This window comes from Rhinoderma darwinii, unplaced genomic scaffold, assembly GCF_050947455.1.
Source record: "Rhinoderma darwinii isolate aRhiDar2 unplaced genomic scaffold, aRhiDar2.hap1 Scaffold_790, whole genome shotgun sequence".
Taxonomy (NCBI): domain Eukaryota; kingdom Metazoa; phylum Chordata; class Amphibia; order Anura; family Rhinodermatidae; genus Rhinoderma; species Rhinoderma darwinii.
Window position 1 is genome coordinate 44,011 of NW_027464354.1, and position 12,817 is coordinate 56,827.

General features: G+C 36.2%; 1 non-coding gene across 1 annotated transcript; it reads left to right on the forward strand.

Annotated features, from left to right (window-relative positions):
- The first annotated feature begins 630 nt into the window (after positions 1-630).
- Positions 631-1,563, forward strand: LOC142731457 (18S ribosomal RNA). Its single transcript, XR_012878937.1, has one exon. It is a non-coding gene; the product is annotated as an 18S ribosomal RNA (ribosomal RNA).
- Positions 1,564-12,817: the final 11,254 nt, after the last annotated feature.

The following is a 12,817-nucleotide window of genomic DNA, read 5'->3' on the forward strand; positions in this document are numbered from 1 at the left end:
ATATCATGTATATATCATGTATATATCATGTATATATCATGTATATATCATGTATATATCATGTATATATCATGTATATATCATGTATATATCATGTATATATCATGTATATATCATGTATATATCATGTATATATCATGTATATATCATGTATATATCATGTATATATCATGTATATATCATGTATATATCATGTATATATCATGTATATATCATGTATATATCATGTATATATCATGTATATATCATGTATATATCATGTATATATCATGTATATATCATGTATATATCATGTATATATCATGTATATATCATGTATATATCATGTATATATCATGTACAACATTATTATGCTTTTAAAGGAAAACAGTCTTCCTCTGGCTTTAGGGCCCAGCAACTCTTGGTGCAAACCCAAGTAAAAGCTGCTTCTGTAGCTTAATCCCAAAGCATTGGTCTTGTAAACCAAAGACTGAAGAGTAAATTCCTCCTGAAGCTCAAGATAGAGAGAATCTAACTCCCATAGCTAACCCCCAAAGCTAGCATTCTATTTAAATTATATCTTGTCTAAATAGCTTAAATAAAGCATAGCACTGAAAATGCTAAGATGGATCTTAAAAAATCCTTTAGACACAAAGGTTTGGTCCTAGCCTTGAAATCAGTTTTTACTTAATATATACATGCAAGTCTCCACACCCCTGTGAAAACGCCCTTAAATCCCCACTAGGGATAAGGAGCTGGTATCAGGCACAAACACACCCAAGACACCTAGCTATGCCACACCCACAAGGGCCCTCAGCAGTAATTAACATTGAGTATGAGCGAAAGCTTGACTCAGTCAAAGTAAAAAGAGCCGGCAAATCTGGTGCCAGCCGCCGCGGTTACACCACGTGGCTCAAATTGATTATTATCGGCGTAAAGCGTGATTAAAGTTTTAACAAATTAAAATTAAATTAAGATTAAGCTGTAACACGCTTGTTATTAAGAAATCCAAAACGAAAGTTATTTTAATTAACATAACTTGATCCCACGACAGCTAAGAAACAAACTAGGATTAGATACCCTACTATGCTTAGCCGTAAACTTTTAACTACACCACAAATCGCCCGGGAACTACGAGCAAAGCTTAAAACCCAAAGGACTTGACGGTACCCCATATCCACCTAGAGGAGCCTGTCCTACAACCGATAACCCCCGATTAACCTCACCATTTTTAGTTATTCAGCCTGTATACCTCCGTCGTCAGCTTACCCCGTGAGCGAAATATAGTGAGCTTAATGTCTTTACACCAATACGTCAGGTCAAGGTGCAGCAAATAAAATGGGAAGAGATGGGCTACACTTTCTAACATAGAAAATACGAAAGACTACATATGAAACCTAGTCAGAAGGCGGATTTAGCAGTAAAAAGATAACAGAGAGTTCTTTTTAATCTGGCACTGGGGTGTGTACACACCGCCCGTCACCCTCTTCTCAGCTAAACTATAGTTTTTAACAACTCTTACGCCACATAGAAGAGGTAAGTCGTAACATGGTAAGTATACCGGAAGGTGTGCTTGGAAACGAAGTGTAACTTAATGAAAGTATCCCGCTTACACCGAGAAATTATTTGTGAAAATCAAATCACCTCGAGCTAAAAATCTAGCCACACCCAATCAAATGACACTTAAAAATTCCGTTTATTTAATTAAAACATTTTAACAGTTTAGTAAAGGCGATTGAAAAATTCTTATGAGCTATATATAAAGTACCGCAAGGGAATAATGAAATAAAAATGAAATAGCTATTAAGCACAATAAAGTAAAGACTAACTCTTGTACCTTTTGCATCATGGTTTAACAAGTCTAATCAAGCAAAAAGATCTTAAGTTTGACCCCCCGAAACTAAGTGAGCTACTTCAAGGCAGCCCAAAGAGCAAACCCGTCTCTGTCGCAAAAGAGTGGGAAGACCTTCAAGTAGAGGTGATAGACCTAACGAACTTAGTGATAGCTGGTTGCTCAGGAAAAGGATTTTAGTCCCGCCTAAAAGTTTATTGTCACCTAAAAACTCAATATTAACTTTAGAGTAATTCAAATAAGGTACAGCCTATTTGAAACAGGATACAACCTTCACTAATGGGTAATTAAAATAATTTAATAACCAAGTAGGCCTAAAAGCAGCCACCTTTTTAATAGCGTCAAAGCTTAATTGTTTTATTATTAAATTTCTTCATCAAATATTAACCCTTTAATAGTACTGAGCACTTCTATATTTTTATAGAATTTTTTATGTTAAAACTAGTAACAAGAACAAGACCTTCTCTAACAATGCATATGTAAATCAGAAAGGACACACCACTGCTAATTAACATGCCTGAGTATAAAGTAGTAACCCAACAAGAAAATTCAACTAAATCTCATGTTAACCTAACACAAGAGCATTACAAGAAAGATTAAAAGAAAAAGAAGGAACTCGGCAAATATTAACCCCGCCTGTTTACCAAAAACATCGCCTCTTGACTAACATAAGAGGTCCAGCCTGCCCAGTGATATAATTCAACGGCCGCGGTATCCTAACCGTGCGAAGGTAGCGTAATCACTTGCCCTTTAAATAAGGGCTAGTATGAATGGCATCACGAAGGTTATACTGTCTCCTTTCTCTAATCAGTGAAACTAATCTCCCCGTGAAGAAGCGGGGATGAACTTATAAGACGAGAAGACCCTATGGAGCTTTAAACAAATAACAATTGCTATAAATATCCAAATTTCAGAATTATAAAATTTATTTTTAGCAATTTGATTACTAGTTTTAGGTTGGGGTGACCGCGGAGTAAAAATTAACCTCCACATTGAAAGAAATACTTTCTAAACAAAAAACTACAACTTTATGTATCAATAAATTGACATCAATTGACCCAATATTTTTGATCAACGAACCAAGTTACCCTAGGGATAACAGCGCAATCTACTTCAAGAGCCCATATCGACAAGTAGGTTTACGACCTCGATGTTGGATCAGGGTACCCCAGTGGTGCAGCCGCTACTAACGGTTCGTTTGTTCAACGATTAAAACCCTACGTGATCTGAGTTCAGACCGGAGAAATCCAGGTCAGTTTCTATCTATAAAGAGTTTATTCTAGTACGAAAGGACCGAAAAAACATGGCCTATGTTTAATACAAGCCATAATTTAATTTATGTTAAAAACTCAATAAATTATTAATCTAACATTTAACTTAAGATAAAAGTAGTTAGCGTAGCAAAATCTGGCATTGCAAAAGATCTAAACCCTTTCTATAGAGATTCAAATTCTCTCACTAACTTTGAACCTAATAAATGTAATTTTTCCACTATTTTATATTGCCCCCATTCTTTTGGCAGTTGCATTCTTTACCCTAATTGAACGAAAAGTTTTAGGGTATATGCAACACCGCAAAGGCCCTAATGTAGTAGGCCCCACGGGTCTTCTTCAACCTATTGCTGACGGGGTAAAACTTTTTATTAAAGAACCCATTCGACCCTCCACTTCATCTCAAACCCTTTTTTTATTAGCCCCCACCTTAGCTTTATCCCTAGCCATAATTATCTGAACCCCTATTCCCATGCCAATTTCTTTTTCAGATATAAATCTAAGCATCTTATTTATTTTAGCTCTGTCAAGCCTCACAGTTTATTCTATTTTAGGCTCCGGATGATCATCAAATTCCAAATATGCTTTAATCGGTGCACTACGAGCAGTTGCACAAACTATCTCGTATGAAGTCACATTAGCACTTATTCTTTTATGTGCAATTCTTTTAGCCAGCAACTTTACACTACAAAATCTTAATGTTGCCCAAGAATCCATTTGAATAATTTTTCCAATTTGGCCCCTAGCAATAATATGATTTATTTCAACTCTAGCTGAAACTAATCGAGCACCATTCGACTTAACCGAGGGGGAGTCTGAACTAGTTTCTGGGTTTAATGTAGAATATGCAGGCGGCCCATTTGCATTATTTTTTTTAGCAGAATATGCAAATATTTTAATAATAAATACTATCTCTTCTATTATTTTCTTGGGCTCCTCCACCCTTATTTTTTTAATTTCCACACTCTCTATTATAACTAAAGTTACTTTACTTTCAATAATGTTTTTGTGAGTTCGAGCCTCATATCCACGATTTCGCTATGATCAGCTAATACACCTTGTGTGAAAAAACTTTCTGCCCTTAACATTGGCACTAGTAATCTGACACATTGCCACCCCAATTTCAATATTTTTTACACCACCAATTATATAGAAATGTGTCTGAAAGATAAGAATCTCCTTGATAGGGAGAATAATAGGAGTTCAAACCTCCTCATTTCTTTAGAAAAATAGGAATTGAACCTATAACTGGGAGATCAAAACTCCCCATAATTCCATTTTACCACTTTCTAGTAAAGTCAGCTAAATAAGCTTTTGGGCCCATACCCCAAATATGTTGGTTAAACCCCCTCCTTTATTAATTAATCCATATGCCCTATCAACTATCTTTATAAGTCTATTTATTGGAACAATTTTAACTCTTTCAAGTCAACATTGAATGCTAGCCTGAATTGGACTAGAAATCAATACAATAGCAATTATTCCTCTAATAATAATTGTTCCTCACCCCCGAGCCACTGAAGCCGCAACAAAATACTTTCTTACACAAGCAACAGCATCAGCACTAATTTTATTTTCTAGCACAATAAATGCATGAATTACAGGAGAATGAACAATTAATTCTAATATTAATGATACTTTAGCTATTTTATTATCTATCGCCATTCTTATAAAACTCGGAGTCGCCCCATTTCACTTCTGATTACCAGAGGTCCTGCAAGGAATTTCACTTAAAACTGGACTTATTTTATCAACATGACAAAAATTAGCCCCTATAGCACTTCTAATTCAATTAGCACCTTTCATTAACCTTAACCTCATGCTGTTATTAGGCCTCTTATCAACAATGATTGGGGGCTGAGGCGGTATTAACCAAATACAAATTCGAAAAATTCTAGCATTCTCTTCAATTGCCCACTTAGGTTGAATAGTGGCAGTATTAAAAATCTCCCCTCAACTTTCCTTAACAAACTTTTACATCTATATTTTATTAACATTTTTAACTTTTTTATCATTAAACACAAAAAACATTTCTGAATTATCAACCTCTTGATCTAAAGCCCCCACCTTAACTGCCCTCTCCCTACTTTTGCTACTCTCACTAAGTGGTCTCCCCCCACTAACCGGGTTTATACCTAAATGATTTATTGCACAAGAAATAGTTAAACAAGATTTAACAGTATTCGCACTAATAATTTTATTATCAACACTCCTCAGTCTATTTTTTTACTTACGCTTAACTTACACTATATCTCTTACACTAGCCCCAAATACCTCCAATACCCCCTCTACTTGAATTTATAAACAAAAAAATATTATAGCAGCTCCAATTATTTTTTCCCTAATAATTCTCCCAATTTCCCCAATAATCATAATCCTTATTTAAGAAACTTAGGATAATCAAAACCAAGAGCCTTCAAAGCCCTTAATAGAAGTTAAAATCTTCTAGTTTCTGTAAGACTTGTAGAATATTAATCCACATCTTCTAAATGCAACTCAGACGCTTTAATTAAGCTAAAATCTTCTAGAATGACGGGCCTTGATCCCACAATACTTTTAGTTAACAGCTAAATACTCTATCCAGTGAGCTTCATTCTACTTCTCCCGGTTTTTAAAAACGGGAGAAGCCCCGGCAGAACTTCTTCTGCTTCTTGAGGTTTGCAACCTGACGTGTGACACCCCGGAGCCTGGTAAAGGAGGGATTTAAACCTTCATGCTCGGGGCTACAACCCGCCGCCTGTTTCGGCCACTTTACCTGTGATAATTACCCGTTGACTATTTTCAACTAATCATAAAGACATTGGAACCCTGTACCTAGTATTTGGGGCGTGAGCTGGTATGGTCGGGACCGCTTTAAGTCTTCTTATTCGAGCTGAACTAAGTCAACCCGGCTCCCTACTAGGTGATGATCAAATTTATAATGTTATTGTTACTGCCCACGCCTTTATTATAATTTTCTTTATAGTCATGCCCATCATAATCGGCGGCTTCGGTAACTGACTAGTACCCTTGATAATTGGAGCTCCAGATATAGCTTTCCCCCGTATAAATAATATGAGCTTTTGGCTCCTTCCCCCATCTTTCCTCCTTCTTTTAGCATCAGCTGGGGTCGAAGCTGGAGCAGGAACTGGTTGAACCGTTTATCCTCCATTAGCAGGCAACCTGGCCCATGCTGGGCCATCCGTAGACCTAACTATCTTCTCACTTCATTTAGCTGGTGTATCCTCAATTCTGGGCGCAATTAATTTTATCACAACTATCATTAATATAAAACCTCCATCAATAACTCAATACCAAACACCTCTATTTGTTTGGTCTGTGTTAATCACCGCAGTTCTTCTTTTATTATCACTACCAGTTTTAGCAGCCGGCATTACCATACTCCTGACAGACCGTAATCTTAATACAACATTTTTTGACCCCGCAGGTGGAGGCGACCCAGTTCTTTATCAACATCTATTCTGATTTTTTGGCCACCCAGAAGTCTATATTCTTATCCTCCCTGGCTTTGGAATTATTTCTCACGTAGTAGCTTATTATTCTAGCAAAAAGGAGCCTTTCGGGTATATAGGCATGGTTTGAGCTATAATATCAATTGGACTATTAGGCTTTATTGTGTGAGCTCACCATATGTTTACAACAGACTTAAATGTTGATACTCGAGCATATTTTACTTCCGCAACAATAATTATTGCTATTCCTACAGGAGTTAAAGTTTTTAGTTGACTGGCCACAATGCACGGCGGAATCATTAAATGAGACGCTGCCATATTGTGAGCCCTTGGGTTCATTTTTTTATTTACTGTAGGCGGACTTACAGGAATTGTACTAGCCAATTCTTCCTTGGACATTGTTCTTCATGATACTTATTATGTAGTTGCTCATTTTCACTATGTTTTATCTATAGGAGCAGTTTTTGCTATTATAGCCGGATTTGTTCACTGATTTCCTTTATTTACAGGATATACTCTTCACAACTCTTGAACTAAAATTCATTTTGGAGTAATATTTGCTGGAGTAAATTTAACCTTTTTTCCACAACATTTTCTTGGCCTAGCGGGGATGCCACGACGATATTCTGATTACCCTGACGCCTACACACTCTGAAATACAGTATCATCTATTGGTTCTCTAATTTCTTTAGTGGCTGTAATTATTATAATATTTATTATTTGAGAAGCCTTCTCATCAAAACGACTCTTTTCGTCTGTTGAAATAGCACCAACAAATGTAGAATGATTATATGGATATCCACCTCTTCACCACACATATGAAGAAGCCACTTTTTCTCAAATAAATAAAACAAGAAAGAAGGGAATTGAACCCCTATATTCTGGTTTCAAGCCAGACACATAACCACTCTGTCACTCTCTTTGAGGTATTAGTTAATTATAACATTACCTTGTCAAGGTAAAATAATGGGTTAAATCCCCATATACCTCTAATGGCCCACCCACTTCAACTAGGTTTTCAAGATGCATCTTCTCCTATTATGGAAGAACTTCTACACTTTCATGACCACGCACTAATAGCAGTATTTCTTATTAGTGCCTTAGTATTATATATTATTTCTACCTTAATGACTACTAAACTTTCAAACACTAACACAATTGATGCCCAAGAGATTGAGATAGTGTGGACTATTATACCTGCTATTATTTTAATTGTTATTGCACTACCATCGCTTCGTATTCTTTATTTAATAGACGAGATTAGCAACCCAGATATTACAATTAAAGCTATCGGACATCAATGATATTGAAGCTACGAATATTCCGACTTCACTAACTTAAACTTTGACTCTTATATAACCCCAACAAAAGATCTTTTGCCAGGTCAATTTCGTCTTCTAGAAGTTGATAACCGAATAACTATCCCCACAAGTATGGCAACCCGAGCCCTAATCACAGCAGAAGATGTACTTCACTCATGAGCAGTTCCATCTCTAGGAGTTAAAACTGACGCAATCCCAGGACGCCTAAACCAAACCTCATTTCTTGTATCTCGGCCCGGAGTTTTTTACGGACAGTGCTCAGAAATCTGTGGAGCAAACCATAGTTTTATACCTATTGTAGTAGAATCTTTACCTATTAAAGAGTTTCTGAGCTGATCTACTGCCTCAGTAAATACATCATTAAGAAGCTATATGACAGCGATAGCCTTTTAAGCTGTAGACAGGTGGCCGCAACCACCCTTAATGAATGCCCCAGCTAGACCCCTCCCCATGATTCTTAATCTTTTTTATATCATGACTAATTTTTCTTATTTTTATACCAGCAAAAACATCAAAATATTACTATTTAAATGATCCCTCCTCTAAAACTTACAGCGGCCTTAATAAATCATGATCTTGGCCATGACCTTAAATCTATTTAATCAATTTGCATCACCCACTCTTATAGGACTTCCATTAGTCTTTATTGCCCTCCTAATACCGTGACTTTTAATCCCAACCCCATGCAAACGATGAATGCCCAACCGCATTATAACGCTTAAGTCTTGATTTACAAAAACATTTTCTAAACAAATCTTTTCTCCCCTGAGCAATTCAGGCCACAAATGAGCCCTCCTATTAGCTTCCTTAATAATTTTCCTTCTTGGAATAAATATACTCGGACTCCTACCATACACATTTACACCAACCACTCAACTTTCATTAAACTTGGGCCTAGCTATTCCGTTATGACTAGCAACCATTGCAATTGGGTTTCGAAATCAATTTACTATATCTATCGGACACTTCCTTCCAGAAGGTACCCCAACACCACTAATTCCAATCTTAATTATTATTGAAACCATCAGCCTATTTATTCGCCCCTTAGCTCTTGGCGTTCGATTAACAGCAAACCTTACTGCAGGCCACTTATTAATTCAACTTATTTCTACAGCAACAATAGCTTTATTATTTACATCACCACTTGTTTCTACTCTTACATTTCTTACCCTTCTTTTACTCACTGCCTTAGAAATCGCTGTTGCAATAATCCAAGCTTATGTTTTTGTTTTATTATTAAGTCTTTATTTACAAGAAAATACTTATGGCACACCAAGCTCATGCTTTCCACATAGTCGACCCTAGTCCATGACCCCTAACAGGGGCCACAGCAGCATTCATGTTAACGACCGGCCTAGCTATATGATTCCACTTTAATACAATATGAATTATAAATATAGGTCTAATCCTAATGTTTATAACTATATATCAATGATGACGTGACATTATCCGCGAAGGAACTTTTCAAGGTCACCACACAGTACCTGTACAAAAAGGCCTACGCTACGGCATAATTCTATTTATTACCTCCGAAGTCTTTTTTTTCATTGGATTTTTTTGGGCTTTTTATAATGCTAGTCTGACCCCATCATTTGAAACAGGAGAATGTTGACCCCCGGCAGGTATTTTCCCATTAAATCCGTTTGAAGTCCCTTTACTCAATACCGCAGTTCTACTTGCATCAGGGGTGTCAGTTACATGGGCCCATCATAGTATTATGCAAGGTAATCGAAAACATCTATTCAATCTTTATTCCTCACTATTATTCTTGGTTTATATTTTACAGTACTTCAAGCAATAGAATATTATGAGGCTCCATTTACTATTGCCGACGGAATTTATGGATCAACATTTTTTGTGGCAACAGGTTTTCACGGCCTTCACGTCATTATTGGTTCTTTATTTTTATTAACATGCCTCCTCCGTCAAGTTAAATTTCACTTTACAGCCCAACATCATTTTGGCTTTGAGGCCGCTGCATGATACTGACATTTTGTAGATGTTGTTTGATTATTCTTATATGTCTCAATTTACTGATGAGGCTCATGTTTTCTTAGTATAATAAGTACCTATGACTTCCAATCATTTAGCCCCAGTTAAACCCCGGGAGAAAATAATAACACTATTTATCTTAATTACAATTACACTAGCTATTTTTCTAGCCACAATAAGCTTCTGATTGCCAATTATAAGTCCCGACTCAGAAAAACTATCCCCCTATGAGTGCGGATTTGACCCCCTAGGTTCAGCACGATTACCTTTTTCCATACGTTTTTTTTTAATCGCAATCCTATTTCTTTTGTTTGATTTAGAAATTGCCCTTCTTCTTCCCACCCCTTGAGCAACTCAATTGTCCAACCCTGTAACAACAACCCTCTTTGCATCAATTATTCTTATCCTTCTCACCTTTGGCCTAATTTACGAATGAGTCCAAGGCGGTTTAGAGTGAGCCGAATGAGATATTAGTCTAAAAAGATAGCTGATTTCGACTCAGCAGATTATGGCTCAGCCCATAATATCTCTATAATAATACACGAATCTTGACTATTTTCAGCCACATTTTTTCTTGGCCTTATTGGTATCTCCTTCCATCGAACACACCTGTTGTCAACCCTTCTATGTTTAGAGAGCATAATGTTATCTATTTTTATTGGTCTGGGGCTGTGAAGCCTAAAATTATCTATAATACCCTCACTAATATACCCCCTTATTATGCTTACAATATCTGCGTGTGAAGCTGGCCTGGGATTAGCTTTAATAGTTGCTACGGCCCGCTCACACGGCACTGACAATCTTAATTTACTAAACCTTTTACAATGCTAATAATTGCAACCCCACTTTTTATTTTACTTATTTCAACATGACTAACCCCTCATAAGCGGTTGTGAGAAGTTATCTCAGCCCAGTCTTTAGCAATTGCCATTTTAGCTACCTCATGATTTTGTACTAAAGGAACATCAACTTTAAATTCTTATTTTATTATTGACGAAATCTCTTCCCCCCTTCTAGTATTAACATGCTGACTTACAGCCCCAACACTCATTGCAAGTCAAAGCAAACTTATTAAAGAGCCAATTTCCCGCCAACGAGCCTTTATTTTTACTATTATTATACTTCAAACTACTACTCTACTAGCATTTATAGTAGATAACATAATATTATTTTTTATTATATTTGAATCAACTATGATTCCTACACTTATTATTATTACGCGATGAGGCGCCCAAAAAGAACGCATGCTAGCCGGAACTTATCTTTTATTTTATACGTTATTTGGTTCAATAGCCCTTCTAACTGCACTTTTATTTTTCTACGAAAATTTTGGCACACTTTCAGTGTCTCTTATTAAAGAGAGCCCAATTGAATATTATTCACCAACTAATGCCCTAGCATGATGAGCTGCCTGCTTTCTAGCCTTTTTGGTTAAAATGCCTCTCTACGGAGTACACCTTTGACTGCCAAAAGCCCACGTAGAAGCCCCAATTGCAGGCTCAATAATCTTGGCCGGCACTCTTCTTAAACTTGGGGGGTACGGAATTCTACGAATTACAGTCCTAATAAACGACTCATTTACCTCAATGGCCGCCCCATTGATCGTCTTCTCTCTTCTAGGGGTCTTACTCTCAGCAGCCTTATGTACCCGACAAACAGACTTAAAATCCCTAATTGCTTTCTCCTCTGTAAGCCACATGGGATTAGTCATCGCAGCATCAATAGTGAAGACAGACTGGAGCATCGCTGGTGCAATAATTTTAATAATTTCTCACGGACTTATTTCATCCGCCCTATTTTGTTTAGCAAACACCTCTTATGAACGTACTAATACCCGCACCTTAATATTATTACAAGGCACCCAAATTATTTTCCCATTGGCCGCAGCATGATGACTCATAGCAACTCTTTTAAACATAGCCCTTCCCCCCTCACCAAATTTTATTGGAGAAATTTCTATTTTAACATCTCTATTTCAATGATCAAATTTTACTTTAGTTATTACCGGACTTAGTATTATTTTTACCACATCATATTCCCTCTATCTATTTTGATCTTCCCAGCGAGAACAAATTCCATCACACATTAAATTAATAATACCAACTCAATCTCGAGAACATATTTTATTTGCCCTCCACATTATTCCTGCCTTACTACTATCATTAAATCCCGGTCTATTATTCTAGTGAATATAGTTTATAAAAATTTTAGTTTGTGATTCTAAAGATGGGGAATAATCCTCCCCTGTTCACCGAATTTGATAGGATAAACAAAAACTGCTAACTATTTGTTTCTGTAGTTCGACTCTATAGCAAACTCAATGCCTTTATTCTAAATAATCTTTAATAAAAGCTATGAATCTCCCAACAGCTGCACTTTCATGCTATTTCTTAAGTATACTGACTATTATAATTCCCCTAATTAACCCTAGTTCAATAAATTTTCACTTTAAAACAAAAACTGCAATTAAAACAGCTTTTTTTATTTCTATTGTGCCTTTATTTTTCTTTATTAATGATAACTCACAATCAACAACTGTTACCTGAAAATGATTTAATATTCTTGCCACCCCCTTAGATATTACTATTCAACTTGATCAGTATTCCATTATTTTTATTCCTGTCGCCTTAATGGTTACTTGAAGCATTATCGAATATTCTCTTTGGTATATAAATAATGATTTTAAAATTCAACTTTTTTTTAAATACCTTCTTATTTTTCTCTTGGCAATAATACTCCTTGTGTCAGCAGGAAACTTTCTTATATTATTTGTCGGCTGAGAAGGTGTAGGTATTATATCCTATTTACTAATTGGATGATACTTTACACGTAGTAATGCCGGAGCAGCTGCCCTTCAAGCTGTTTTGTATAATCGAATTGGCGATATCGGTTTCTTATTTTCTATGTTTTGATTAATTTCCTCATACAACTCAATTGACTTAAATTTTG